Source organism: Staurois parvus, unplaced genomic scaffold, assembly GCF_062004578.1.
Source record: "Staurois parvus isolate SC_StPar_1 unplaced genomic scaffold, SC_StPar_1.0 ptg000271l, whole genome shotgun sequence".
Classification (NCBI taxonomy): domain Eukaryota; kingdom Metazoa; phylum Chordata; class Amphibia; order Anura; family Ranidae; genus Staurois; species Staurois parvus.
The window spans coordinates 120,415-147,864 of record NW_028318067.1 but is presented as its reverse complement, the minus strand read 5'-3'; positions in this window follow the sequence as shown (position 1 = coordinate 147,864).

The following is a 27,450-nucleotide window of genomic DNA, read 5'->3' as shown; positions in this document are numbered from 1 at the left end:
ACTATATCCGCTCTCCCCGGAACCCGCATTCACTATATCCGCTCTCCCCGGACCCCGCATTCACTATATCCGCTCTCCCCGGACCCTGCATTCACTATATCTGCTCTCCCCGGACCCCGCATTCACTATATCCGCTCTCCCCGGACCCCGCATTCACTATATCCGCTCTCCCCGGACCCTGCATTCACTATATCCGCTCTCCCTGGACCCTGCATTCACTATATCCACTCTCCCAGGACCCCGCATTCACTATATCCGGTCTCCCCGGACCCCGCATTCACTATATCCGTTCTCCCCAGACCCCGTATTCACTATATCCGTTCTCCCCAGACCCCGTATTCACTATATCCGCTCTCCCAGGACCCTGCATTCACTATATCTGGTCTCCCCGGACCCCGCATTCACTATATCTGGTCTCCCCAGACCCTGCATTCACTATATCCGGTCTCCTAGGACCCTGAATTCACTATATCCGCTCTCCCCGGACCCCGGATTCACTATATCCGCTCTCCCCGGACCCTGCATTCACTATAACCGCTCTCCCCGGACCCCGCATTCACTATATCCGCTCTCCCCGGACCCGCATTCACTATATCCGCTCTCCCCGGACCCCGCATTCACTATATCCGGTCTCCCCGGACCCCGCATTCACTATATCCGCTCTCCCCAGACCCTGCATTCACTATATCCGGTCTCCCAGGACCCCGCATTCACTATATCCGCTCTCCCCGGACCCCGCATTCACTATATCTGGTCTCCCCGGACCCCGCATTCACTATATCCGGTCCCCCAGACCCCGTATTCACTATATCCGGTCTCCCCAGACCCCGCATTCACTATATCCGGTCTCCCTAGACACTGCATTCACTATATCTGGTCTCCTCGGACCCCGCATTCACTATATCCGCTCTCCCCGGACCCCGCATTCACTATATCCACTCTCCCCGGACCCCGCATTCACTATATCCGCTCTCCCCGGACCCCGCATTCACTATATCTGGTCTCTCCGGACCCCACATTCACTATATCCACTCTCCCCGGACCCTGCATTCACTGTATCCGGTCTCCTCGGACCCCACATTCACTATATCCACTCTCCCCGGACCCTGCATTCACTATATCTGGTGTCCCCGGACCCCGCATTCATTATATCTGGTCTCCCCGGACCCTGCATTCACTATATCTGGTCTCCTCGGACCCCGCATTCATTATATCTGGTCTCCCCGGACCCCGCATTCACTATATCCGGTCTCCCCGGACCCTGCATTCACTATATCTGGTCTCCCAGGACCCCGCATTCACTCTATCCGGTCTCCCTGGACCCTGCATTCACTATATCTGGTCTCTCCGGACCCCACATTCACTATATCCACTCTCCCTGGACCCCACATTCACTGTATCCGGTCTCCTCGGACCCCACATTCACTATATCTGGTCTCCCCGGACCCTGCATTCACTATATCTGGTCTCCTCGGACCCCGCATTCATTATATCTGGTCTCCCCGGACCCTGCATTCACTATATCCGCTCTCCCCGGACCCTGCATTCACTATATCCGCTCTCCCCGGACCCTGCATTCACTATATCTGGTCTCCTCGGACCCCACATTCACTATATCCACTCTCCCTGGACCCCACATTCACTGTATCCGGTCTCCTCGGACCCCACATTCACTATATCCACTCTCCCCGGACCCTGCATTCACTATATCTGGTGTCCCCAGACCCCGCATTCATTATATCTGGTCTCCCCGGACCCTGCATTCACTATATCTGGTCTCCTCGGACCCTGCATTCACTATATCCGCTCTCCCCGGACCCCACATTCACTATATCCACTCTCCCCGGACCCTGCATTCACTATATCTGGTGTCCCCGGACCCCGCATTCATTATATCTTGTCTCCCCGGACCCTGCATTCACTATATCTGGTCTCCTCGGACCCCGCATTCATTATATCTGGTCTCCTCGGACCCCGCATTCATTATATCTGGTCTCCCCGGACCCCGCATTCACTATATCCACTCTCCCCGGACCCCGCATTCACTATATCTGGTCTCCTCGGACCCCGCATTCATTATATCTGGTCTCCCCGGACCCCGCATTCACTATATCCGGTCTCCCCGGACCCCGCATTCACTATATCCGGTCTTCCCGGACCCCGCATTCACTATATCCGGTCTCCCTGGACCCTGCATTCACTATATCTGGTGTCCCCGGACCCCGCATTCATTATATCTTGTCTCCCCGGACCCTGCATTCACTATATCTGGTCTCCTCGGACCCCGCATTCACTATATCCACTCTCCCCGGACCCCGCATTCACTATATCCGGTCTCCCCGGACCCTGCATTCACTATATCTGGTCTCCCAGGACCCCGCATTCACTATATCCGGTCTCCCCGGACCCCGCATTCACTATATCCGGTCTCCCTGGACCCTGCATTCACTATATCTGGTCTCCTCGGACCCCACATTCACTATATCCACTCTCCCCGGACCCCGCATTCACTGTATCCGGTCTCCTCGGACCCCACATTCACTATATCTGGTCTCCCCGGACCCTGCATTCACTATATCCGGTCTCCCTGGACCCTGCATTCACTATATCTGGTCTCTCCGGACCCCACATTCACTATATCCACTCTCCCTGGACCCCACATTCACTGTATCCGGTCTCCTCGGACCCCACATTCACTATATCTGGTCTCCTCGGACCCCGCATTCATTATATCTGGTCTCCCCGGACCCTGCATTCACTATATCTGCTCTCCCCGGACCCTGCATTCACTATATCCGCTCTCCCCGGACCCTGCATTCACTATATCCGCTCTCCCCGGACCCTGCACTCACTATATCCGCTCTCCCCGGACCCTGCATTCACTATATCTGGTCTCCTCGGACCCCACATTCACTATATCCGCTCTCCCCGGACCCCGCATTCATTATATCCGCTCTCCCCGGACCCTGCATTCCCTATATCCGGTCTCCCCGGACCCTGCACTCACTATATCCGCTCTCCCCGGACCCTGCACTCACTATATCCGCTCACCCCGGACCCTGCACTCACTATATCCGCTCTCCCCGGACCCTGCATTCACTATAACTGGTCTCCCCGGACCCTGCACTCACTATATCCGCTCTCCCCGGACCCCGCATTCACTATATATGTTCTCCCCGGACCCCGCATTCACTATATATGTTCTCCCTGGACCCCGCATTCACTATATCTGCTCTCCCCCGACACGGCATTCACTATATCCGCTCTCCCCGGACCCTGCATTCCCTATATCCGCTCTCCCCGGACCCTGCATTCACTATATCTGGTCTCCCCGGACCCCGCATTCACTATATATGTTCTCCCTGGACCCCGCATTCACTATATCCGCTCTCCCCGGACCCCGCATTCACTATATCTGCTCTCCCCCGACACGGCATTCACTATATCCGCTCTCCCCGGACCCCGCATTCACTATATCTGGTCTCCCCGGACCCTGCATTCACTATATCTGGTCTCCCCGGACCCCGCATTCACTATATCCGCTCTCCCCGGACCCCGCATTCACTATATCTGCTCTCCCCCGACACGGCATTCACTATATCCGCTCTCCCCGGACCCTGCATTCACTATATATGTTCTCCCCGGACCCTGCATTCACTATATCTGGTCTCCCCGGACCCTGCATTCACTATATCTGTCCTTCCTGGTCCCCGCATTCACTATATCCTCTCTCCCCGGACCCTGCATTCACTATATCTGGTCTCCCACAGTACACACTGTCTGGTGTACTGGGGTCTGGTTATTGGATAACCAGCGGAATGTCCGGTATCTGCGTGTGATCAGCATTCCGCTGTGATCTGCTCTGTGTCTGACCCAAAACAGGCCCTGTGCTGCTTCCACTCAGATATACACCTCATTATTATCACAGATCATACAAGACCAGATTTGCTGTGTGATTGTATGACAGAGAGATCGGGGATTGTATGATTATTATTATTATACAGGATTTATGGCACCAACAGTTTGCTCAGCGCTTTACACTATAATATGACATTGTATCCATGCCTACCCACTGCCCTATATTGTGTCCATGTCTACCCTGCGCCCTATATTGTGTCCATGCCTACCCACTGCCCTATATTGTGTCCATGTCTACCCTGTGCCCTATATTGTGTCCATGCCTACCCTGTGCCCTATATTGTGTCCATGTCTACCCTGTGCCCTATATTGTGTCCATGTCTACCCTGTGCCCTATATTGTGTCCATGTCTACCCACTGCCCTATATTGTGTCCATGTCTACCCACTGCCCTATATTGTGTCCATGTCTACCCACTGCCCTATATTGTGTCCATGCCTACCCACTGCCCTATATTGTGTCCATGCCCACCCTGTGCCCTATATTGTGTCCATGCCTACCCACTGCCCTATATTGTGTCCATGCCTACCCTGTGCCCTATATTGTGTCCATGCCTACCCACTGCCCTATATTGTGTCCATGCCTACCCACTGCACTATATTGTGTCCATGTCTACCCACTGCACTATATTGTGTCCATGCCCACCCTGTGCCCTATATTGTGTCCATGCCTACCCTGTGCCCTATATTGTGTCCATGCCTACCTTGTGCCCTATATTGTGTCCATGCCTACCCACTGCCCTATATTGTGTCCATGTCTACCCTGTGCCCTATATTGTGTCCATGTCTACCCACTGCACTATATTGTGTCCATGCCCACCCTGTGCCCTATATTGTGTCCATGCCTACCCTGTGTACTATATTGTGTCCATGCCTACCCACTGCCCTATATTGTGTCCATGCCTACCCACTGCCCTATATTGTGTCCATGCCTACCCTGTGTACTATATTGTGTCCATGCCTACCCACTGCCCTATATTGTGTCCATGTCTACCCTGCGCCCTATATTGTGTCCATGCCTACCCTGCGCCCTATATTGTGTCCATGTCTACCCACTGCCCTATATTGTGTCCATGTCTACCCTGCGCCCTATATTGTGTCCATGCCTACCCTGCGCCCTATATTGTGTCCATGTCTACCCACTGCCCTATATTGTGTCCATGTCTACCCACTGCCCTATATTGTGTCCATGCCCACCCTGTGCCCTATATTGTGTCCATGTCTACCCACTGCCCTATATTGTGTCCATGTCTACCCACTGCCCTATATTGTGTCCATGCCTACCCACTGCCCTATATTGTGTCCATGCCTACCCACTGCACTATATTGTGTCCATGCCTACCCTGTGCCCTATATTGTGTCCATGCCTACCCTGTGCCCTATATTGTGTCCATGCCTACCCACTGCCCTATATTGTGTCCATGCCTACCCACTGCCCTATATTGTGTCCATGCCTACCCACTGCCCTATATTGTGTCCATGCCTACCCACTGCCCTATATTGTGTCCATGCCTACCCTGTGCCCTATATTGTGTCCATGCCTACCCACTGCCCTATATTGTGTCCATGCCCACCCTGTGTACTATATTGTGTCCATGCCTACCCTGTGCCCTATATTGTGTCCATGCCTACCCTGTGCCCTATATTGTGTCCATGCCTACCCTGTGCCCTATATTGTGTCCATGCCTACCCACTGCACTATACTGTGATACATGGTAGGGATTCCTCATCTGCAAAATCTTGTCTCCTTCATTGGCAGACATGACTGTGCTGTGTTACAGCCGTGTAAATCTCAGCGCTGGCTGAGCAGAAATGCGTATTTCCGTCTGGTAATGCTGGCCTGATATAAGTGTTTAAAGCCAAAGGCAATTTTCTTTCGTACTTTTGGAGAGGGATTCGACCCCGTGTCAGACCTTTATTGCCGTCTGGGCCCCCAATAGGAAGATTCACCCTCTCTATTTGTCCTGTTTACTGTTCTCCTTGAAAAAAAAAGTGAAACAAAATCACATATTTTGGTTGTCACCAGAACAGGAATAGAGGGAAAATCTCCCAATGGGGACACTAGTTCTGGTGACAACCAAGCCTTCCCTTTAGCTGGATTTCCTTTCACTTTCTGTTTATCTATGGCAGTGGTTCTCAACCTTTCTAGCGCCGCGACCCCTTAATACAGTTCCTCATGTTGTGGTGACCCCCAACCATAAAATTATTTTCGTTGCTACTTCATAACTGTAATTTTGCAGTAGGAGGAATAGTGCCACGTCATTGGTGTCATTGGGAGGAATAGTGCCCCATCATTGGTATCAGTGGGAGGAATAGTGCCCCGTCATTGGTGTCAGTGGGAGGAATAGTGCCCCCTTCATTGGTGTCAGTGGGAGGAATCGTGCCCCGTCATTGGTGTCAGTGGGAGGAATAGTGCCCCGTCATTGGTGTCAGTGGGAGGAATAGTGCTCCATCATCGGTGTCAGTGGGAGGAATAGTGCCCCATCATCGGTGTCAGTGGGAGGAATAGTGCCCCATCATCGGTGTCAGTGGGAGGAATAGTGCCTCATCATCGGTATCAGTGGGAGGAATAGTGTCCTATCATCGGTATCAGTGGGAGGAGGAATAGTGCCCCATCATAGGTGTCAGTGGGAGGAGGAATAGTGCCCCATCATTGGTGTCAGTGGGGGGAGGAATAGTGCCCCATCATTGGTGTCAGTGGGGGGAATAGTGCCCCATCATAGGTGTCAGTGGGAGGAATAGTGCCTCATCATTGGTAACAGTGGGAGGAATAGTGCCCCATCATTGGTATCAGTGGGAGGAATAGTGCCCCATCATTGGTATCAGTGGGAGGAATAGTGCCCCATCATTGGTGTCAGTGGGAGGAATAGTGCCCCATCATTGGTATCAGTGGGAGGAGGAATAGTGCCCCGTCATTGGTATCAGTGGGAGGAATAGTGCCCCGTCATTGGTATCAGTGGGAGGAATAGTGCCCCGTCATTGGTGTCAGTGGGAGGAATAGTGCCTCGTCATCGGTGTCAGTGGGAGGAATAGTGCCCCGTCATCGGTATCAGTGGGAGGAATAGTGCCCCATCATCGGTGTCAGTGGGAGGAATAGTGCCCCATCATCGGTATCAGTGGGAGGAATAGTGCCCCTTCATCGGTATCAGTGGGAGGAATAGTGCCCCATCATCGGTGTCAGTGGGAGGAATAGTGCCCCATCATCGGTGTCAGTGGGAGGAATAGTGCCTCATCATTGGTATCAGTGGGAGGAATAGTGTCCCATCATCGGTATCAGTGGGAGGAATAGTGCCCCATCATCGGTGTCAGTGGGAGGAATAGTGCCTCATCATTGGTATCAGTGGGAGGAATAGTGTCCCATCATTGGTATCAGTGGGAGGAATAGTGCCCCATCATTGCTGTCAGTGGGAGGAATAGTGCCCCATCATTGGTGTCAGTGGGAGGAGGAATAGTGCCCCATCATTGGTGTCAGTGGGGGGAGGAATAGTGCCCCATCATAGGTGTCAGTGGGGGGAATAGTGCCCCATCATTGGTGTCAGTGAGGGGAATAGTGCCCCATCATAGGTGTCAGTGGGGGGAATAGTGCCCCATCATAGGTGTCAGTGGGGGGAGGAATAGTGCCCCATCCTTGGTGTCAGTGGGGGGAGGAATAGTGCCACATCCTTGGTGTCAGTGGGGGGAGGAATAGTGCCCCATCCTTGGTGTCAGTGGGGGGAGGAATAGTGCCCCATCCTTGGTGTCAGTGGGGGGAGGAATAGTGCCCCATCCTTGGTGTCAGTGGGGGGAGGAATAGTGCCCCATCCTTGGTGTCAGTGGGGGGAGGAATTGTGCCCCATCGTTGGTGTCAGTGGGGGGAGGAATCGTGCCCCATCCTTGGTGTCAGTGGGGGAGGAATAGTGCCCCATCATTGGTGTCATTTGGGGGAGGAATAGTGCCCCATCGTTGGTGTCAGTGGGAGGAATAGTGCCCCATCATTGATGTCAGTGGGAGGAATAGTGCCCCATCATTGGTGTCAGTGGGAGGAATAGTGTCCCATCGTTGGTGTCAGTGGGAGGAATAGTGCCCCATCATTGGTATTAATGACACCAATGATGGGGCACTATTCCCACTGACACCAATGATACTTACCTTGCAGACCCCTGCTCCAGCCTGGGCTCGCTCGCTCCCTCCCTCTCCCATGGTACCGACACTTACCTGTCAGATGTCTTCCTTCTCCGGCCGCTCTCCTCCTCTTCACTCGCTCGATCTTCGCGGTGCCGCTCGGCTCCTCCTCTCCAAGCTCCACCTCCTTGCCGGTGATTGGCCGCCTGTGTGCCTCTCCTGAGCTACAGTGCCGGCGGCCAATCACAGGCGAGGATTGATCTCGAGGTGTGTCCAGATGACAGGGGCGGCATGTCATCCCGCCCACACCTATTGGGGAGATGGGGGGGGGGGGATAGAATCAGGAAATGTTTTTCAGTGTTACATGAAATACAGCGAACAATTTGATTGGCTGGTTAGCAATTACCAAGCGATTGAACAGACCTAATAATGTGGCTGGTGAGTGAATTTACCAGAATAATGATAAAAGCTGGCCATACACGGGTGGAATTTCGAAATCATTTTCTTTTCGAAAATCTTTTTCTAAGAATTTTCGCTGGAATATCCCACCATTAGTGGGGCCATAGCAATGGCCAATTTTTGAGCGACCATTGAATTTGAGTGATGGGGCATGTTGGAAATTTTTTGAAAAACAAATGAATTTCTAACCAATGATGACAGAATCATGCGAGAAATGTAATCAAAAAAGGAGCCCTGACCTGGAAAGAAAAGAAAATTCTTGGCCACGAAACTTCTTTTCTGTAGCAACATGAGGGGAAATTCGAAAATTTTTTAAGAATTTTCATTCGAATTTCTCACCATTAATGGGGCCATAGCAATGGCCAATCTTTCATTGAATTTGAGTGATCGGCCATGTTGGAAATTTTTTGAACAACAAACGAATTTCTAACCAAGGATGGGAGAATCTTGCGAGAAATGTAATCAATAAAGAAATGAGCTGTGACCTGGAAATTAAAGAAAATTCTTGGCCACGAAACTTCTTTTCTGTAGCAACATGAGGGGAAATTAAAACATTTTTTCTAAGAATTTTCGTTCGAATTTCTCACCATTAGTAGGGCAATTGCAATGGCGACCATTGAATTTGAGTGATTGGCCATGTTGGAAATTTTTTTCAAAAAACAAACTTCTAACCAATGATGGGAGAATCGTGCGAGAAATGTAATCAAAAAAGAAATGAGCCGTGACTTGGAAAGAAAAGAAAATTCTTGGCCATGAAAATTCTTTTCTGTAGCAACATGAGGGGAAATTCTAAAATCTTTTCTAAGAATTTTTGTTCGAATTTCCCACCATTATTGGGGCCATAGCAACAGCCAATTTTTGAGCGACCATTGAATTTGAGTGATCAGGCATGTTGGAAATTTTTTGAAAAACAAAAGGAATTTCTAACCAATGATGGCAGAATCGTGCAAGAAATGTAATCAAAAAAGAAATGAGCCGTGACCTGGAAAGAAAAGAAAATTCTTGGTCATTAAAATTCTTTTCTGTAGCAACATGAGGTGAAATTAAAAACATTTTTCTAAGAATTTTCGTTAGAACTTCCCACCATTAGTGGAGCCATAGCAATGGCGACCATTGAATTTGAGTGATCGGCCATGTTGGAAATTTTTTGAAAAACAAATGAATTTCTAACCAATGATGGGAAAAGCATGCGAGAAATGTAATCAATAAAGAAATGAGCCATGACCTGGAAAGAAAAGAAAATTCTTGGCCATGAAAATTCTTTTCTGTAACAAAGTGAATTTCTAAATTTTTTTCTAAGAATTTTTGTTCGAATTTCTCACCATTAGTGGGGCAATAGCAATGGCGACCATTGAATTTGAGTGATCGGCCATGTTGGAAATTTTTTCAAAAAACAAACGAACTTCTAACCAATGATGGGAGAATCGTGTGCGAAATGTAATCAAAAAAGAAATGAGCCGTGACCTGGAAAGAAAAGAAAATTCTTGGACTTGAAAATTCTTTTCTGTAGCAACATGAGGGGAAATTCTATAATTTTTTCTAAGAATTTTCGTTCAAATTTTCCACCATTAATGGGGCCATAGTGACAGACAATCTTTCATTGAATTTGAGTGATCGACCATGTTGGAAATTTTTTGAAAAACAAACGAATTTCTAGCCAATGATGGCAGAATCATGCGAGAAATGTAATCAAAAAAGAAATGAGCCGTGACCTGGAAATTAAAGAAAATTCTTGGCCACGAAACTTCTTTTCCATAGCAACATGAGGGGAAATTGAAGGCTTGGTCGGCTGAATTTCGAAATGAATGGTGGCGCTATTAGATTACAAAACATGCAAAATTTCCGATTTTCTAAAGAAAATTTGTTTGGAATTTGTATGTCCTTGGCTCGTCTTGTAGGCCAGTGATACCTTAGCCTAGAACAGGGGTGGACAACTGTGGCCCTCCAGCTGGTGCAAAACTAGAAGTCCCATCATGCCTCTGCCTTTTGGAGCCATGCTTGTAACTGTCAGTTTTGCAATGCCTCATGGGACTTGTAGTTCTACAATAGCTGGAGGGCCACAGTTGCCCACCCCTGACCTAGAGGACATTCAAAGAGACACCAAGGACGCCTTCTTTATAATTACTCAACATGCAGAAGGCCCTGAGCCTGGAGACAATCGGGATGGAAATTTGGAAGGACCCTTGATGACTCATGGACATCAGAAAAAAGGAGAAAGGTGAAAGGTTACATTTGCAGACTTGCTTGACCTCCCCAGATCTATTAAATCCGATACAGGCAAGTAACAAATTATTCCTGAGATGGCGTAAGAAATTCACGTGACCATTGATGCACATTGTTCCATTGTTCTCTATCGGAAATCTTTATTGGTTGTTGCAGTCCATCAGTTAGATATCAGTCGGAATAATGAGGCAACGATTGCATAGCTTGACCCGATAACATCAGGTATTTGACATCCAATCTTCTTGATCTGGTTTTGTTCGTTTGTTTATTAAAGTTTCTCACGTTTGTTGAAGGTACATTCCTAAGCTGCTGCTTAGTTTGATGGCAAATTGTCAGAGCTTTTCTTAAGTATAGCAGAGCTTAAAAAATAAGAGGTACGGTAAAATCGGCAATTTTTTTTTTAACCACTTCAAGTCCGGACACTTTCACCCCATTCCAGTCCAGGCCCGCTTTCAGCTCTGTCACACTTTGAATGGCAATTGCCCTGATGACCGGTGCCGATCCCTCCTCTGACAACTGCCGGTTATCGGCAGTACTTTCCTCCCGCTGTGACAGGGTGAGGAAAGAACAGCCGATAACCGGCAACTGCATTTACCGATGATCTGCTGTGTCATTGGACATGGCTGATCACATGCTAAAAGGCCGCTGTGATTGGCCATTAACCACCTCACAAGATCAGCTGTGTCCATAGGACAGCAATCACGCAGATTGCGGGGTGCGCACCCCTGGGGGCGAGTGGGAAGGCGCGTTCTGGGAGAACGTCATAGGACACCCTCGCAGAACTGGCCAGCAGCAGTGAAGCCGTCATCTGCGGACGGTAGGTGGTTATGGAGCGTTGATGGACCACTCTTAGTAAGGGGTCACTATCCTTCCGGTAAGCCTTGCATGCGAGTGGATGGTGTCACACTGGCTATATTGGAAGTTCTCTGATTTCATCATGGCATGCGGGACCGATCTGATTTCATTATAGACTTCTAACTACTGTATAATTATCACATATAACTCTCACGAATGAGATCAATAACTTTTTTCATAGGTTGACCACTACATTGTTTATTTTACACATTGCTTTATTATTGGAAAGTGGAACATTTAGGAAAAATGATAGAACTTGAGAGATGGCTGTATAGCATTTCTTATGGTGATAACAGTTGACTATGAGTAATGTGTCTTGGAATGGCCCATTGCACCCTCCATGGGAATCCCATTTGACAGGGTGACAACGCAGGAGCACAGCCAGAAGACAAGGACAGACGTTGCCACCCTATAACAGGAAGTGTCTGAATTGAGGATCTTCGTGGCAGGAGCACAAGGTATTATTTTAATGCAAGCATGACTTTAACATGGTAAAGCTTATATGAGATTGTAGTGATTGGGCTTGTATCTTCTTTATTACCTGTAGTGTGCGTACATACAGTCATATCAGCAGAAATGGAGGTTATTCTATAGCTAAATATATAAAGTAGGTGAGAGATGAAGGACATATCCCTGGAATCCTGATCTCTGGGGTCATGTCCCAGGTCCGTGTCATGTGATCAGGGCTCTCCAGGAACTCAGATTGGACCATGAGGGCTCTGGTTACCCTTGTGAGTGACATCAGCAGGTGACTAGAAAGGGCTGAACGGGGTCTTCTCTTCAGTGACACCTCCTTCACTCACACAGAGGGACCTATTAACAAAAACCCACAGTGTAATATTATTGGCTGCGCACTTTAGGTTCCCATTATCAAGTTTGTCTGAAAGAAACACATTTTTACATGTTCCTGTTATTTTTGGCACCACAATTTTATTTACTATACAGAATGTAAATTCTTACTCTAGAGGTTTTACCCATACGTCTTCTGAAGAGCTCAGGGGCCATCCTAAAAGAAATTTAAACCAAGACATAATTCTTTGTTTAAAAATCTTCATTCGGATATTAAAAGTCAGAATTCTGAATTTCAAAGTCGGAATTGTGTGATCAAAAGTCAGAATTCTGAAATTAAACATCAGAATTCTGAGTTTCAAAGTCAGATTTTCACCTCATAAATCACATAATTCTGACTTCTGAAGAGCCCTGGGGCCTTCCTAACTTAAAAACAGTCATAATGCAGTGTTTAAAAGTTAGAATTATGTGATCATAATTCATAAACCTGCAATTAAAAAGCAGATTTTCTGAGTTTCGAAGTCGGAATTCTGAGTTTCAAAGTCAGATTTTTAATCTCAGAATTCTGACTTTAATCTCAAAATTCTGACTTCGAAACTCAGAATTCTGACTCCCGAAGAGCCCTGGGGCCATCCAAAATTTAAACAAAGTCACAATTCTGTGTTTAAAAGTCCATATTCTGTGATCAAAAGTCAGAAATCTACAATTAAAAGTCAAAATTCTGAGCTTTAAAGTCAAATCTCAGAATTCTGATTTTAACCTCGGAATACTGAGTTTGAAAGTCAGAATTCTGAATTCGAACCTCAGAATTCTGGCTTTTAATCCCAGAATTCTGACTTTGAAACTTGGAATTCTGGCTTTACATCTCAGAATTCTAATCTTTGATCTCAGAATTCTGACTTTTTAACTTAGAATTCTTAGATTCAAAAATGCTGGACAGGGCAGTACATATGTCACGGCCATGGTGCTCTGTGGCCAAAATAATAATTATACCCCATTCACTGAGCAGTGCCAGCAGGTGTCACTCTGCAACCACCCTGAAACTGCTCATAATGCATGCACTTGTAGCACAGTGGTCCACCATTTTGGGGATTAAACAGGTGGTGAGGTATCACCAACTCACCGCCTATCAGACAGTTCTGAAAAGTGCTCTGAAAAACAGCTTCAAAGTGCTGTGAATGCTGGGAGGTGCAACGTGGTGCAGTGGTAATGAACACACAGAGTTGCAGTAAACTTGTCACTTTTATGGAGCGGAATGCCAATGATACAAAAACCCTAGCAGGAGAGCACAGCTAGGGAAATAACACACAGCTCAATGCAGTCAAAGAGGTGGCTATGGACAGATGCTGACAGTGTCTGTTTCAGAGGGTGAAATGCTGCCTGGCCAGTCTGGTCCCAAAAGGGAGGCTTCTTTACAGGATAGCGAGTCCCTAGCCTGTCCCTGCTGAACTGGAACCTTTCATTACTGCTAGTACTTTCCCTAACAAGTGGGTCTCTCGCCCTACACTAGACACTCGCAAAATGTGCCCAAAATCCAGGGGTGGGAACTTAAATTATTATTATTATACAGTATTTATAAAGCGCCAATAGTTCGCTCAGCGCTGTACATTACAAAGGGGGACAGAACATGTGACAGAACAATACCAATACAATGCAAAACATGAGGGGATCGAGGGCCCTGCTCCTTGGAGCTTACAATCTAGGAGGGAGGGGATGGTGGCACAGGAGGAGAAAGCTGTGGGGGATGGAGTGGTAGGAAGAGTGGAGGAGGTCGGCAAGTTAGCAGGGGGTGGGGTAGGCTTCCCTGAAGAGATGGGTTTTCAGGGTGCGCCTAAAGGAGAGAAGAGTAGGTGATAATCTGATGGGTTGGGGCAGGGAGTTCCAGAGGATAGGTGACACCCTGGAGAAGTCCTAGAGAAGACCCTGCTGACCCAAGATGGCCTGTAACACATAAAATAATTTTGGCACACGGACCATTTTGATACGTTTATAGGACATACCACTGACAAATACAATCTGGACCAAGATGGTAAGCTTTTGGTAGTATTGGCCATCAATGGGTCCCAGTTTAGGGTAAGATATTTGGAGGGTTTAGCAGCGATTTATATCCCAAGATAACGAAAAGAGCCTACACAAGTGATTGGTGCCAGATCTAGCCTCCATGGAGGCCTCTAGGCAGTCAAAACTTTGGGGCCCCTCACAGGTTTCTAGAAGTTTCTCGTATGTGCGCTCTAGTGGGAAAATATTGATAGTGTGCACTTTGACTGTACATTACATCAACATGTATTGCACCAAAATTTTTTTACAAACTGAGAGCTGAAAGATGATGAGCTTTTTCTTGTTTCTATTAGATAGGTAGTATATCACAACAAGAAATATATAGTGTGTGTATAGCAAAGAGTGTTAAGGCATCACAGTCATAGAGGTCTAACCGGGGTTATAACCACTTGATGAGCCCCAGAATACTAGCTAGAGTATCCAAAATCTGGGGGAGGCAGGAGAAAAGGAGGAAGCATGAAAGATAAGGGGTGGGATGAATGGGGGGGCAGTCACTTAGGTGAACTGGGCAGCTGAACCAGCCAGAACAGGTTCAGGATCAGATGGTGCACCCTTTCACGGTTCCAGTAGGGTTTTGTCAAAGTCAGAGGGCAAGAACATGTCCACCCACGGCTGCCATATTTTGACATCACTATGGACCTTGGGTAGGAGGGTAGCCTTAATCTTTGCATGTATCATCGCTTACCTAACTCTGTGTTTGGTTGCAAGAGAGCAAAATTCAGATGTCTTCCAAGATCTAGCAATTGTTTGTTTAGCAGCCATTGTGACTTGGCGGAGGAGTTTAAAATGGGCTTTGGTCAAGCCCAGCGGGCATCTGTGCAACAGAGAAACCCAAAGGTCCAGCGAAATTGTGATATTAAATAGCGAAGAAAGAATTTGAAATATTCCATTCCAGAAGATCTGAACTATAGGGCAGGTCTACCAAACGTGTAAATGAGTACCCGATTCCCCACAGCCACAAAAGTAGTGGGACAGGCAGGGGCGGACTGACCATTTGGAAACTCTGGCACTGCCCGAGGGCCCGGGGTCAGTAGGGGGCCCCATGAGATGCCCCTGGTACATTTTTCATAGGCTTTTTTGAGTTTGGGCAAGGACACAGGGGCCCCATGATCCCCTATTGCCCGGGGGCCCCAGGAGTTGTCAGTCCGCCCCTGGGGACAGGTAACCTGGAACCTATTTGGCTAGTCTTGCTGGAACAAGGTACCAAAGGGAGTGCTTTATAAGTCGTCTCCAAAGCTGAAATGTTTTGAGAGGAGCGGTGGGTGGCTTGTCAAATGGTGGTTTACTCTTCTCTCTCTAGAGTAAGGTTCAAATCAGATGAGCTTTTAAGAGACAAACTGTAATGTAATGATGTCCATGGTTTATGTGCTTTAATAAGTCGTTATTGGGTACATTTCATTACTACAGTATTTTCTCTCCAGAGTCTTTAATGGAAAGTTGTTTCCATCTTTTGAAAACAATTTAGGAAAGCTTCATTGTAATTTTCTTTCAATATCAAATCAATAGTATTTTGATCCGTTGTTGTGGGGCCCTTAAATGGTGTGGAGCCCACAGGCCTATTTGGAGCCCTACTCTGCCTATTTGGAAATCCGGCACTGCAAGGGATATGGAGAGGGATGATGGTGAAGGTGCCGGCAGTGGATTAGCAGGCATTAGAAGATGCATAAGGGTAGCCAGCGGTGTCACCTATATATCATCACCATAAGAAACAAGAATAATACAAATGGACTTTATAGACCCAAAGACTAGATACACTAATAGTATTAATAAAATCAGTATTGCTGATATAGACCATAGTATTGTAAAACTTGTTTAGTAATATCCCCGCAACGAATGTCCCAGAGCCCACCATGTAAGGAAGGAGGACAACCAGTGATGAGGCATAGAATATCATCACCATACACCAGGGGCAGACTGACAACTCATGGGCCCCCCAGGAAATAGGGGATCATGGGGCCCCTGTGTCCTTGCCCAAACTCAAAAAAGCCTATGAAAAAGGTACCAAGGGCATCCCATGGGGCACCCTACTGACCCCGAGCCCTCGGGCAGTGCCCGAGTTTCCAAATGGTCAGTCTGCCCCTGCCATACACTGAGATGCGTTCCTCCATCCAAGAAGAACAACAGAAGGGAAGTTTCTCACCAAATTAGCCATTGGTTCAACTGCCGGAGCAAAGAGGATAAAGGACAGAGGGCAACCCTTGCCTAGTGCCCCTATGTAGGAATATCTGATCCAAGAAACACCCAGATGTGTGAACAATATATCCATAGACATGTAAAGTTACTGAAATGAATGATTTAACCACTTCCCGTCTGGCCCATGTATATAAACGGCCAGACAGGACAGTGCAGGGGTGGGTGGCCGTTTATAAATGGGAGTGCACAGCACCGTGATCCGCACACAGTAGAACACGGATCTCTGTACGGGACCTCTGTGTGAGGTCACGATCATGTGATTACTGATTGGCCAATCAGTTATCACATGAAAAATAGTAAGCAAGATGTCACTTCTGACATCAATGCTTACTACATGTGAAATCTGTGAATGATCACAGAGGTCACATGGTACAGGGCTATTCATGACAACCTTGTACCATGTGACAAGTTGTGACCAATCACAGCTCACACAGTATTTCTCAATGGCTGCAAGAATGCAGCCAGAGAGAAGGAGAAATGATTGCTTTTACAGCCTTTATGGGTGTAAAAGCAATCAGTGTAAAAAAAAAAAAAATCTTCATCACCCCCCACAAGTAGTACAGAGTCACCATGGTGACCCTGTACTGCTAGGGTGACAGTATGTAAAAAAAAAAAAAAAACAAATAATAATACAAAAAAATTTAAAAAATGTAAAACATTTTTTTTTAAATTATAATTTTTGGTTATAAACTAATTTGGGTTTTTCTTTTTTACTAAAAAGATAACGGAATAAATCTTGGCCAAGATTTATGAAGAAAGATTATTTATTTGCAAAAATATTATAAGAAAAACACTTTTTAAAAAAATGTTTGGACTTTTTCATTTATATAGCAAAAAAAAATATAAAAATCCCAGTGGTGAATAAATACCACCAAAATAATGCTTTATCTGTCTCAAAGAAATGCTAAAAAAATTAATATGGGTACAGTGTTGCATGACTGCGCAATTGTCATTCAAAGTGTGATAGCGCTGAAAGCTGGAAATTGGCCTGGACTGGAAGGGGGTGAAAGTGTCCGGACTGGAAGGGGGGGAAAGTGTCCGGACTGGAAGGGGGGGGAAAGTGTCCGGACTGGAAGGGGGGTGAAAGTGACTGGACTGGAAGGGGGGAAAGTGTCCGGACTGGAAGGGGGGTGAAAGTGACCGGACTGGAAGGGGGGAAAGTGTCCGGACTGGAAGGGGGGGGAAAGTGTCCGGACTGGAAGGAGTGAAAGTGTCCGGACTAGAAGGGGGTGAAAGTGTCCGGACTGGAAGGGGGGGAAAGTGTCCGGACTGGAAGGGGGTGAAAGTGTCCGGACAGGAAGGGGGGAAAGTGTCCGGACTGGAAGGGGGGGGAAGTGTCCGGACTGGAAGGGGGGAAAGTGTCCGGACTGGAAGGGGGGGGGAAGTGTCCGGACTGGAAGGGGGTGAAAGTGTCCGGACTGGAAGGGGGGGAAAGTGTCCGGACTGGAAGGGGGTGAAAGTGTCCGGACAGGAAGGGGGGAAAGTGTCCGGACTGGAAGGGGGGGGAAGTGTCCGGACTGGAAGGGGGTGAAAGTGTCCGGACTGGAAGGGGGGGAAAGTGTCCAGAGAGGAAGGGGGGGAAAGTGTCCGGACTGGGAGGGGGTGAAAGTGTCCGGACTGGAAGGGGGGGGAAGTGTCTGGACTGGAAGGGGGGGAAAGTGTCCGGACAGGAAGGGGGGGAAAGTGTCCGGACAGGAAGGGGGGGAAAGTGTCCGGACTGGAAGGGGGGAAAGTGTCCGAACTGGAAGGGGGGGAAAGTGTCCGGACTGGAAGGGGGGGAAAGTGTCCGGACTGGAAGGGGGGAAAGTGTCCGGACTGGAAGGGGGGGAAAGTGTCCGGACTGGAAGGGGGGGGAAAGTGTCCGGACTGGAAGTGGTTAAAGGGACCAAAGTGGATTTGTACATATTTTTGATGTATTATGCTACGAAATAACACATACTGGTGAAAAAAAATTTTTTAGGTGAACACAAAATATTTTTTATATTGGGTTTTGTTTTTTTGCCACCATTTGGAGCTTGTAATGAAGTGTCTGGTGACAGGTACGTTTACAGTGAACCAATATTCCATTTGAAACCTTCAAAAAATAAAGGCTCCAAGTCAAAGTAAATACCACACCTAAATAAACCTTGACCAAGATCCGCCATCATCCAGTCCTCTGTCCAATACTCTCATTGGACAGTGGTGGTTATCCATGAAGTAAAGGTGAATCTGGCTTCAGTAACAATGTGAAACTATACCAGAGGGGCACAGGAGAGACTATTGACTATTTTTTAGACCTTTAGTTTTGGATAGACGCAGGGGTGGACTGACAACTCATGGGGCAATAGGGGATCATGGGCCCCTGTGTCCTTGCCCAAACTCAAAAAAGCCTATGAAAACGGTACCAGGGGCATCTCATGGGGCCCCCTACTGACCCCGTGCCCTCGGGCAGTGCCCGAGTTTCCAAATGGTCAGTCCACCCCTGGTTAGACGTTTGATTTTGGTTTGGTAATGGCAGGTGAATATCTGGTTAATAAAAGTCATTCATTTATAGCGTCTTGTAGTGTTTGCTGCTGGATTGTTCCTTTTAAAAGGTTCCAGTGGAGAACAAATTGACTTTAATTTTCTCACAAGGTTAGAGAATAGTTTTCTGGTGCAATTCATATGATTTATGACCAAGAAGGATGCTGCTCTATAATTTAATCTTCGTGTATTGCTGCTGAATTCGCCTCTACATGATTCATTATTGGGCACAATTCTCTTAATAGTAGGCCCACCCTGGCATGTAGTTTGCTGAGGAAAACGTACATAGCTACCTACATGGCAGATATGCAACACATACAGTATAATGGCATGGACAGCTAGAACCTTAAGAGGTGTCAGTGGCACCATAGAAGGGGATGTCCCATTGCATTGACCAGGCCTGCTTTACAGAGGTAAGAGAAATTTATACCTCATACATATATCTTTCTTAAGGCAATTTTTTTTTTTTTGCTTTTGAGTATGCAGTACAAAGTATAAAGTATACAAAATCATATGAAATACAACGGTACCCATACAGCTAAAGTATGGTACACAATAATATTTAGTATCTTACGGAAGTGAGTCCCCCCCTCACGTTTTTATAAATATTTGATTCTATCTTTTCATGTGACAACACTGAAGAAATGACACTTTGCTACAATGTGACGTAGTCAGTGTACAGCTTGTATAACATGGAAATTTGCTGTCCCCTCAAAATAACTCATCACACCGCCATTAACGTCTAAACCGCTGGAAACAAATGTGAGTCCACCCCTAAGTGACAAGGTCCAAATTGGGCCCAAAGTGTCAATATTTTGTGTGGCCGCCATTATTTTCCAGCACTGCCTTAACGCTCTTGGCATGGAGGTCACCAGAGCTTCACAGGTTGCCACTGGAGTCCTCTTCCACTCTTCCATGATGACATCACAGAACTGGTGGATGTTAGAGACCTTGCGCTCCTCCACCTTCCATTTGAGGATGCCCCACAGATGCTCAATAGGGTTTAGGTCTGGAGACATGCTTGGCCAGTCCATCACCTTTACCCTCGGCTACTTTAGCAAGGCAGTGGTGGTCTTGGAGGTGTGTTTGGGGTCGTTATGTTGGAATACTGCCCTGCGGCCCAGTCTCCTTAGGGAGGGGATCATGCTCTGCTTCAGTATGTCACAGTATATGTTGGCATTCATGGTTCCCTCAATGAACTGTAGCCCCCCCCAGTGCCGGCAGCACTCATGCAGCCCCAGACCATGACACTCCCACCACCATGCTTGACTGTAGGCAAGACACACTTGTCTTTGTACTCCTCGCCTGGTTGCCGCCACACACGCCTGACACCATCTGAACCAAATCAGTTGATGTTGGTGTCATCAGACCACAGGACGTGGTTCCAATAATCCATGTCCTTAGTCTGCTTGTCTTCAGCAAACTGTTTGCAGGCTTCTTTCTGGACAAAGAGGCTTCCTTCTGGGACGACAGCCATGCAGACCAATGTGATGCAGTGTGCGGTGTATGGTCTGAGCACTGACAGGCTGACCCCCCACCCCTTCAATCTCTGCAGCAATGCTGGCAGCACTCATATGTCTATTTCCCAAAGACAACCTCTGGATATGATGCTGAGCACGTGCACTCAACTTCTTTGGTGGACCATGGCGAGGCCTTTTCTGACAGGAATCTGTCCTGTTGAATCACTGTATGGTCTTGGCCACCGTGCTGCAGCTCAGTTTCAGGGTCTTGCCAATCTTCTTATAGCCTAGGCCATCTTTATGTAGAAAACAATTTTCAGATTCTCAGAGAGTTCTTTGCCATGAGGTGCCATGTTGAACTTCCAGTGACCAGTATGAGAAAGTGAGAGCGATAACACCGAATGTAACACAACTGCTCCCCATTCATACCTGAGACCTTGTAACACTAACAAGTCACATGACACCGGGGAGGGAAAATGGCTCATTGGGCCCAATTTGGACCTTGTCACTTAGGGGTGGACTCACTTTTGGTGCCAGCGGTTTAGACATTAATGGCGGTGTGTTGAGTTATTTTGAGGGGACAGCAAATTTACATGTTATACAAGCTGTACACTGACTACGTCACATTGTAGCAAAGTGTCATTTTTTCAGTGTTGTCACATGAAAATATATAATAAAATATTTACAAAAATGCGAGGGGTGTACTCACTTCTGTGAGATACTGTATATGGGTCCTGGATGGAGGAGGCATGTGTCACTTTGGGCTTTGGTCCCTTTAAGGGGGACAAAAAAAAAGCACAGTTGGCGTACTCAAGGATTCTCAACCATGCAGAGTGAGGGGTTCCAGGGTGATCCAATAAAGGGGGAGAACTGTCTAAAAGTTTCCCCAGGATTGCTGTGTCCTTATATGGGACCTGGAATTCAGAGGCTCAGAGAGATTTTGGGTGGGAAAGAGCCTCCAACCCCAATTATGGGTACTTCAGGCCTGAATAGGTTAACTCACCTGCAGGAGAGGGCTGAAAGAGCAGAAAAGTCAGAAGGTGTCAGTGAGGTGTGATGTGGAGCAGGATAGGTTTGTGAGGAACAGTGTGTGCTGTTTAATGCTAAGCCCTTTTCCTTGGACCCCCTGAAGCCGGCAGGGACTTTAAATACCCTGTTAAGCATACAGGGGTCGCAGGGGACACAATTGTGGCCCCATGTAGACCTGGATAGGAGGGTCAGCAGTGGTGGCATATACTGTAGGGTAACAGATCCCCTGTGCTGCATGGTTCCCCCCTTTCCTCTCCCGCAGGCTGCTGCGGGGGATCTGTCTGGATGAAGAGAGGGAAAAGGGTTGGTAAGGCCTCATGTACACTGTTGCTCCTAAACATTAGTTTAGGAGCTTTTGGCATTTTTTTGCCAAAGACCCTGAACTCAACTCAATAAAAGCCTGTGTGTCCATGTACATATAGGCTTTTATTAGGGTTTAGCAGCAGCATGGGCAGTTAAATGTCCCTCTCCTGATCAGAATTGCATTCAGGAGAGGGGTGTTTTGGCCAAAAAATAAAAGCCAAACACGGCAAAAACACATGTAAATGCGCCTCAGCACTGGCCATGTTTAGCACTAGGGTGTTTATTCATTTCAATGGCAAGTACTCTGGACGATGAAATTAATAAACCTCCAAGAGTTTTTTCTCCTGCCAGTAGAGTTAACATCTATGGCAGTTCCAGCATACATGTAGCCTACATGTGTAATTTACTGGCCCCTTCCTGGTCTTAATGAATAGAGTCGGCGATCCGTACCAACTGTGTTTACTATGCTTCAGTTTATAAATGAATTGGAAGCTCTGTACAGAGTATATTGATTTTGTGCAGCTGGGGCTGCAGAGATGGAGATTGAGGACTGTGTCCTAATCTCCTTTCCCTGTCTCAAAGGTGAAACATCAGAAGTCTGTTTAGGCCCCTGATATCTCACCAAAGCCCCCCCCCCCCCCCGACTGGGCTCCTAAACATTTTTCAAAAATAAAATTGTTAAAAAAAAATAAAATAAATAAAATGGTCAAAAATAAAAACAAAAATAAAATACCAAAAATAAAAAACAACTGACACCAGTGGCGGAACTACCAGGATCACAAAGGATCGGGCTTTGGTGGTCCACCACTATGGGGGGGGCCCCGGATGGAGGTCAGGGGGGCCCTTTATGATATCTTGCACCGGCGTTGTCACGATCATGGGTCAGGCTCAAAGACCAGTTGCTATAGCAGTGAAAAGGCTCACCTGAAATCAGCAGGATAGGTACACAGGCAGGTCACCGTGGCGGAGGAGTGGGCTCACCAGAAGTGTGGAGTCTAAGTACCAACCCGTGTTCACCAGAGCTCCTGATGGTGGAGATGGATTTGGCTGCGTGTTAGCACCAGGTCGCGGTCCTCAGGATCACCTCACCAGGAGGTGAGCAAGTGGAGGTCCAGTAGCATATTAGGCAGGTAAAGATCAAACGGAAGCGTGGTCAGTAAACAAGCCAAGGTCGGTAAGGAGCAGTCGCAGGTTGGGATCAGGCAGAAGAGTAGTCGAGAACAAGCCAGGGTCAACAACAAGTGGTAGCAAATTATGGATAATAACAGAGAAGACAAGGAGCAAGAAACTGGCTGGAGAGCACAATAATCTGGCAAACATGTGCAGAGACAGGAAGTATATCAGGAAGTTCATGGGAGAAGCAAGGGGTTCATGTTCATGATAAACAAGGTCAAGGTAGGATCATCCAAATAATGTCAAGGGAACTGTCCAGCCTTCCAGGTGGCTCAGCAAGAAGAAACATCACCTCTCTCCACTGAAGGCCCAAGTTCGGACCCAGGCTCTGAAGGAACTGGTTACACCTCTGCTGTTAAGGAACAAGTTTTACTGACGGTGAGCCGAAGCTTTACTTTGTTCCTGTCAGGAATGGACTCAGCACTGGTGGTGGGACTCACCTGCCGTGTGGGCTGCAGTACCAGGGCTGACCAGCGGGTGCTCTCAGCAGCCAGAAGCTCACTCCTGCAGTCAGCCAACACCTGGGGCTGATTGCAGGAGGTGTATTTAAGGAATGACCAGGCCTGTGATCAGTGCCTTGGTGTATGTTTCCCATGAGCCCCTGTACCTTGTATCCTGTGTTCCTGTTCCTCTGCCTACCTGATTTGTTGCCGACTCTGCATTGTTCCTGACCCTGCTGACCGTCTCCTGTTTAACCCCTGGCTTGCCTGACCATCCTTCTGCCTGATCCTCTGTACCGCGCTGCCCGTGAGTCCCTGAACCCGGCTTGTGACCCTGACCATTCTCTGCCTGATCCTCTGTACCGCGCTGCCCGTGAGTTCCTGAACCCGGCTTGTGACCCTGACCATTCTCTGCCTGCTCCTTCGGTACCTCGCTGCCCGCACGTTGCTGACCTGGCCTGCCTGACTACGCCTGACACTACCCAGACGATCCATCCATCCTGCACGGATCCAGCCATCCCTGCTCACACCTTCTGCCTCTTCACATCAGGCTTCCTACCTGCATATACCTCTGGCGGATCCCTCTACCACGAGCAGGTGTACTCAGGGGCTGCGACCTGGTTCCAGTCTGCTCCAAGTCCTTCCCCACCATCAGGGGCCCTGGTGAATAAGCAGACTGGGACATAGACTCCGCGCCCTGGGGAATCCTGTCCTGAGGACTGCTAGGGGTATCACCAGAACGATATGGCTGGCCTGACCCTTCCACCTCTCCAGCCCTGACTGCGCCTGTGTTCCTGCACATACTAAGATTAGTGGAAGGTTGGTTTATTTACTGTGCGTTGTATATTTGGGTAGTTAATAATAAATTATATTATTATATCCTTCCTGAAGCCTGTTACTTCCCTGTGTCAGTCCACACATTTCTGGTCATACCCGGATCCCTGACAGTTCCAGGGTTTATGGACTGCTTTTGTTTGGTATGCTGAAGAAATCGTTTTCTGTTTGCCTGTTTTGAATTAAAAAAAAAATAAAGGCCTCTTTGGTTTTACAAATTCAGTCGGCTGGTGATCCAGAACCTAGAATATCACATGAAAATCAGGGGTTCAGCATTGGCAAGCGTTACACGCAGTACCCCTTGCATATTTACTTAGATTGTACGCCCCTTGAGGGTTAGGGACTGATGTGAATGTACAATATATATGTAAACTGACAGCACTATGTAAGTACCTGAAATAAATAAAGAAAGAAAGAAATAAAATTGTTGAACAAAGGCAAACGAGGGCGCACTCTCATCGTGCATTACCGTGGTACACCACGTATTTAATAAAAACATATAGAAATATACTCACAAACCAAAAGAGAATAAAAACAGAGCAGGTAGTCCGTAATGACAGTCCAATGGAATACTAAACCCTTGATGGGAAATCTAACGCGTTTCGGGAGACGAACTCCTTTCTTCGGAGCTAAAATGTAGACCTGCTGATCCAACATATATAGAGCAGGTCTAGATTTTAGCTCTGAAGAAGGGAGTTCGTCTCCCGAAATGCGTTAGCCTATCCCAGGGGTAGGCAACCTGTGGCTCTCTAGCTGTTGTGGAACTACATTTTGAGGCATTGCAAAGATTACAATACTGAAAGTTACAGCTATGACTTGCAGAGGCATGATGGAACTTGTAGTCCTGCGGCTCTCAGGTTGCCTACATCTCCCATCCAGGGTTTAGTATTCCATTAGATTGTCATTAGAGATGAGCGAATTATTCAAAAATTCGATTCGGCTGATTCGCCGAATTTGCGGAAGAAATTCGATTCGATGCGAATTTATTCGCTGCGAATTTAACTTATTAAAAGGGTTTCTAGGCTTCAGAGAGCCTTTATATTAGTGCAGAACACTGTACCTTTAATTTAAATGCCCTTGGAGTCTGCTGGGGAAGAGAAATAATACTGTCAGTCAGTATGACATGCAGATGAGTGCCGTCGATCTTAGAATCACCGCACACTTCACTCATTTGGGCAGTCACGGGGCACGACGAAGAAGAAGAAGAAGAAGAAGAAGAAGAATGAAAAGAAGAAGAAGAAGAATGAAAAGAAGAAGAAGAAGAATGAAAAGAAGAATGAAAAGAATGAAAAGAAGAATGAAAAGAAGAAGAAGAAGAATGAAAAGAAGAAGAATGAAAAGAAGAAGAAGAAGAATGAAAAGAAGAATGAAAAGAAGAAGAAGAATGAAAAGAAGAAGAATGAAAATAAGAATGAAAAGAAGAAGAAGAATAATGAAAAGAAGAAGAAGAAGAATGAAAAGAAGAATGAAAAGAAGAATGAGAAGAAGAATGAAAAGAAGAAGAAGAAGAATGAAAAGAAGAATGAAAAGAAGAAGAAGAGGAATGAAAAGAAGAAGAATGAAAAGAAGAAGAATGAAAAGAAGAATGAGAAGAAGAATGAAAAGAAGAAGAAGAAGAAGAATGAAAAGAAGAAGAAGAATGAAAAGAAGAAGAAGAAGAATGAAAAGAAGAATGAAAAGAAGAAGAAGAAGAATGAAAAGAAGAAGAAGAAGAAGAATGAAAAGAAGAATGAAAAGAAGAATGAGAAGAATGAAAAGAAGAATGAAAAGAAGAAGAATGAAAAGAAGAAGAAGAAGAATGAAAAGAAGAAGAAGAAGAAGAATGAAAAGAAGAAGAAGAAGAATGAAAAGAAGAATGAAAAGAAGAAGAAGAAGAATGAAAAGAAGAAGAATGAAAAGAAGAATGAGAAGAAGAATGAAAAGAAGAAGAAGAAGAATGAAAAGAAGAATGAAAAGAAGAAGAAGAAGAATGAAAAGAAGAATGAAAAGAAGAAGAAGAAGAATGAAAAGAAGAAGAAGAATGAAAAGAAGAATGAAAAGAAGAAGAAGAAGAATGAAAAGAAGAAGAAGAAGAAGAATGAAAAGAAGAATGAAAAGAAGAATGAGAAGAATGAAAAGAAGAATGAAAAGAAGAAGAAGAAGAATGAAAAGAAGAAGAAGAAGAATGAAAAGAAGAAGAAGAAGAATGAAAAGAAGAATGAAAAGAAGAAGAAGAAGAATGAAAAGAAGAAGAAGAAGAATGAAAAGAAGAATGAGAAGAAGAATGAAAAGAAGAATGAAAAGAAGAATGAGAAGAATGAAAAAAAGAATGAAAAGAAGAAGAAGAAGAATGAAAAGAAGAAGAATGAAAAGAAGAATGAAAAGAAGAAGAAGAAGAATGAAAAGAAGAAGAAGAAGAAGAATGAAAAGAGGAATGAAAAGAAGAAGAAGAAGAATGAAAAGAAGAAGAAGAAGAATGAAAAGAAGAATGAGAAGAAGAATGAAAAGAAGAATGAAAAGAAGAATGAGAAGAATGAAAAGAAGAATGAAAAGAAGAAGAAGAAGAATGAAAAGAAGAATGAAAAGAAGAAGAAGGAGAAGAAGAAGAATGAAAAGAAGAATGAAAAGAAGAAGAAGAAGAATGAAAAGAAGAAGAAGAAGAATGAAAAGAAGAATGAGAAGAAGAATGAAAAGAAGAATGAAAAGAAGAATGAGAAGAATGAAAAGAAGAAGAATGAAAAGAAGAAGAAGAAGAATGAAAAGAAGAATGAAAAGAAGAAGAAGAAGAATGAAAAGAAGAAGAATGAAAAGAAGAATGAAAAGAAGAAGAAGAATGAAAAGAAGAAGAAGAAGAATGAAAAGAAGAAGAAGAAGAATGAAAAGAGGAAGAAGAATGAAAAGAAGAAGAAGAAGAAGAAGAAGAATGAAAAGAAGAAGAAGAATGAAAAGAAGAAGAATTCCAGTACAGCAAAAAGTGTATCTGCAGAGAGCTCCGCTATTTCTGACAGTTCTCTGACAGTTCCTTCACATTTACAGCGGTTGAAACATTGTATCTATTTGTTTCCGAATAAAAACATCTGTATCCTAAATGGAAACAAATAGATACAATGTTTCAACCGCTGTAAATGTGAAGGAA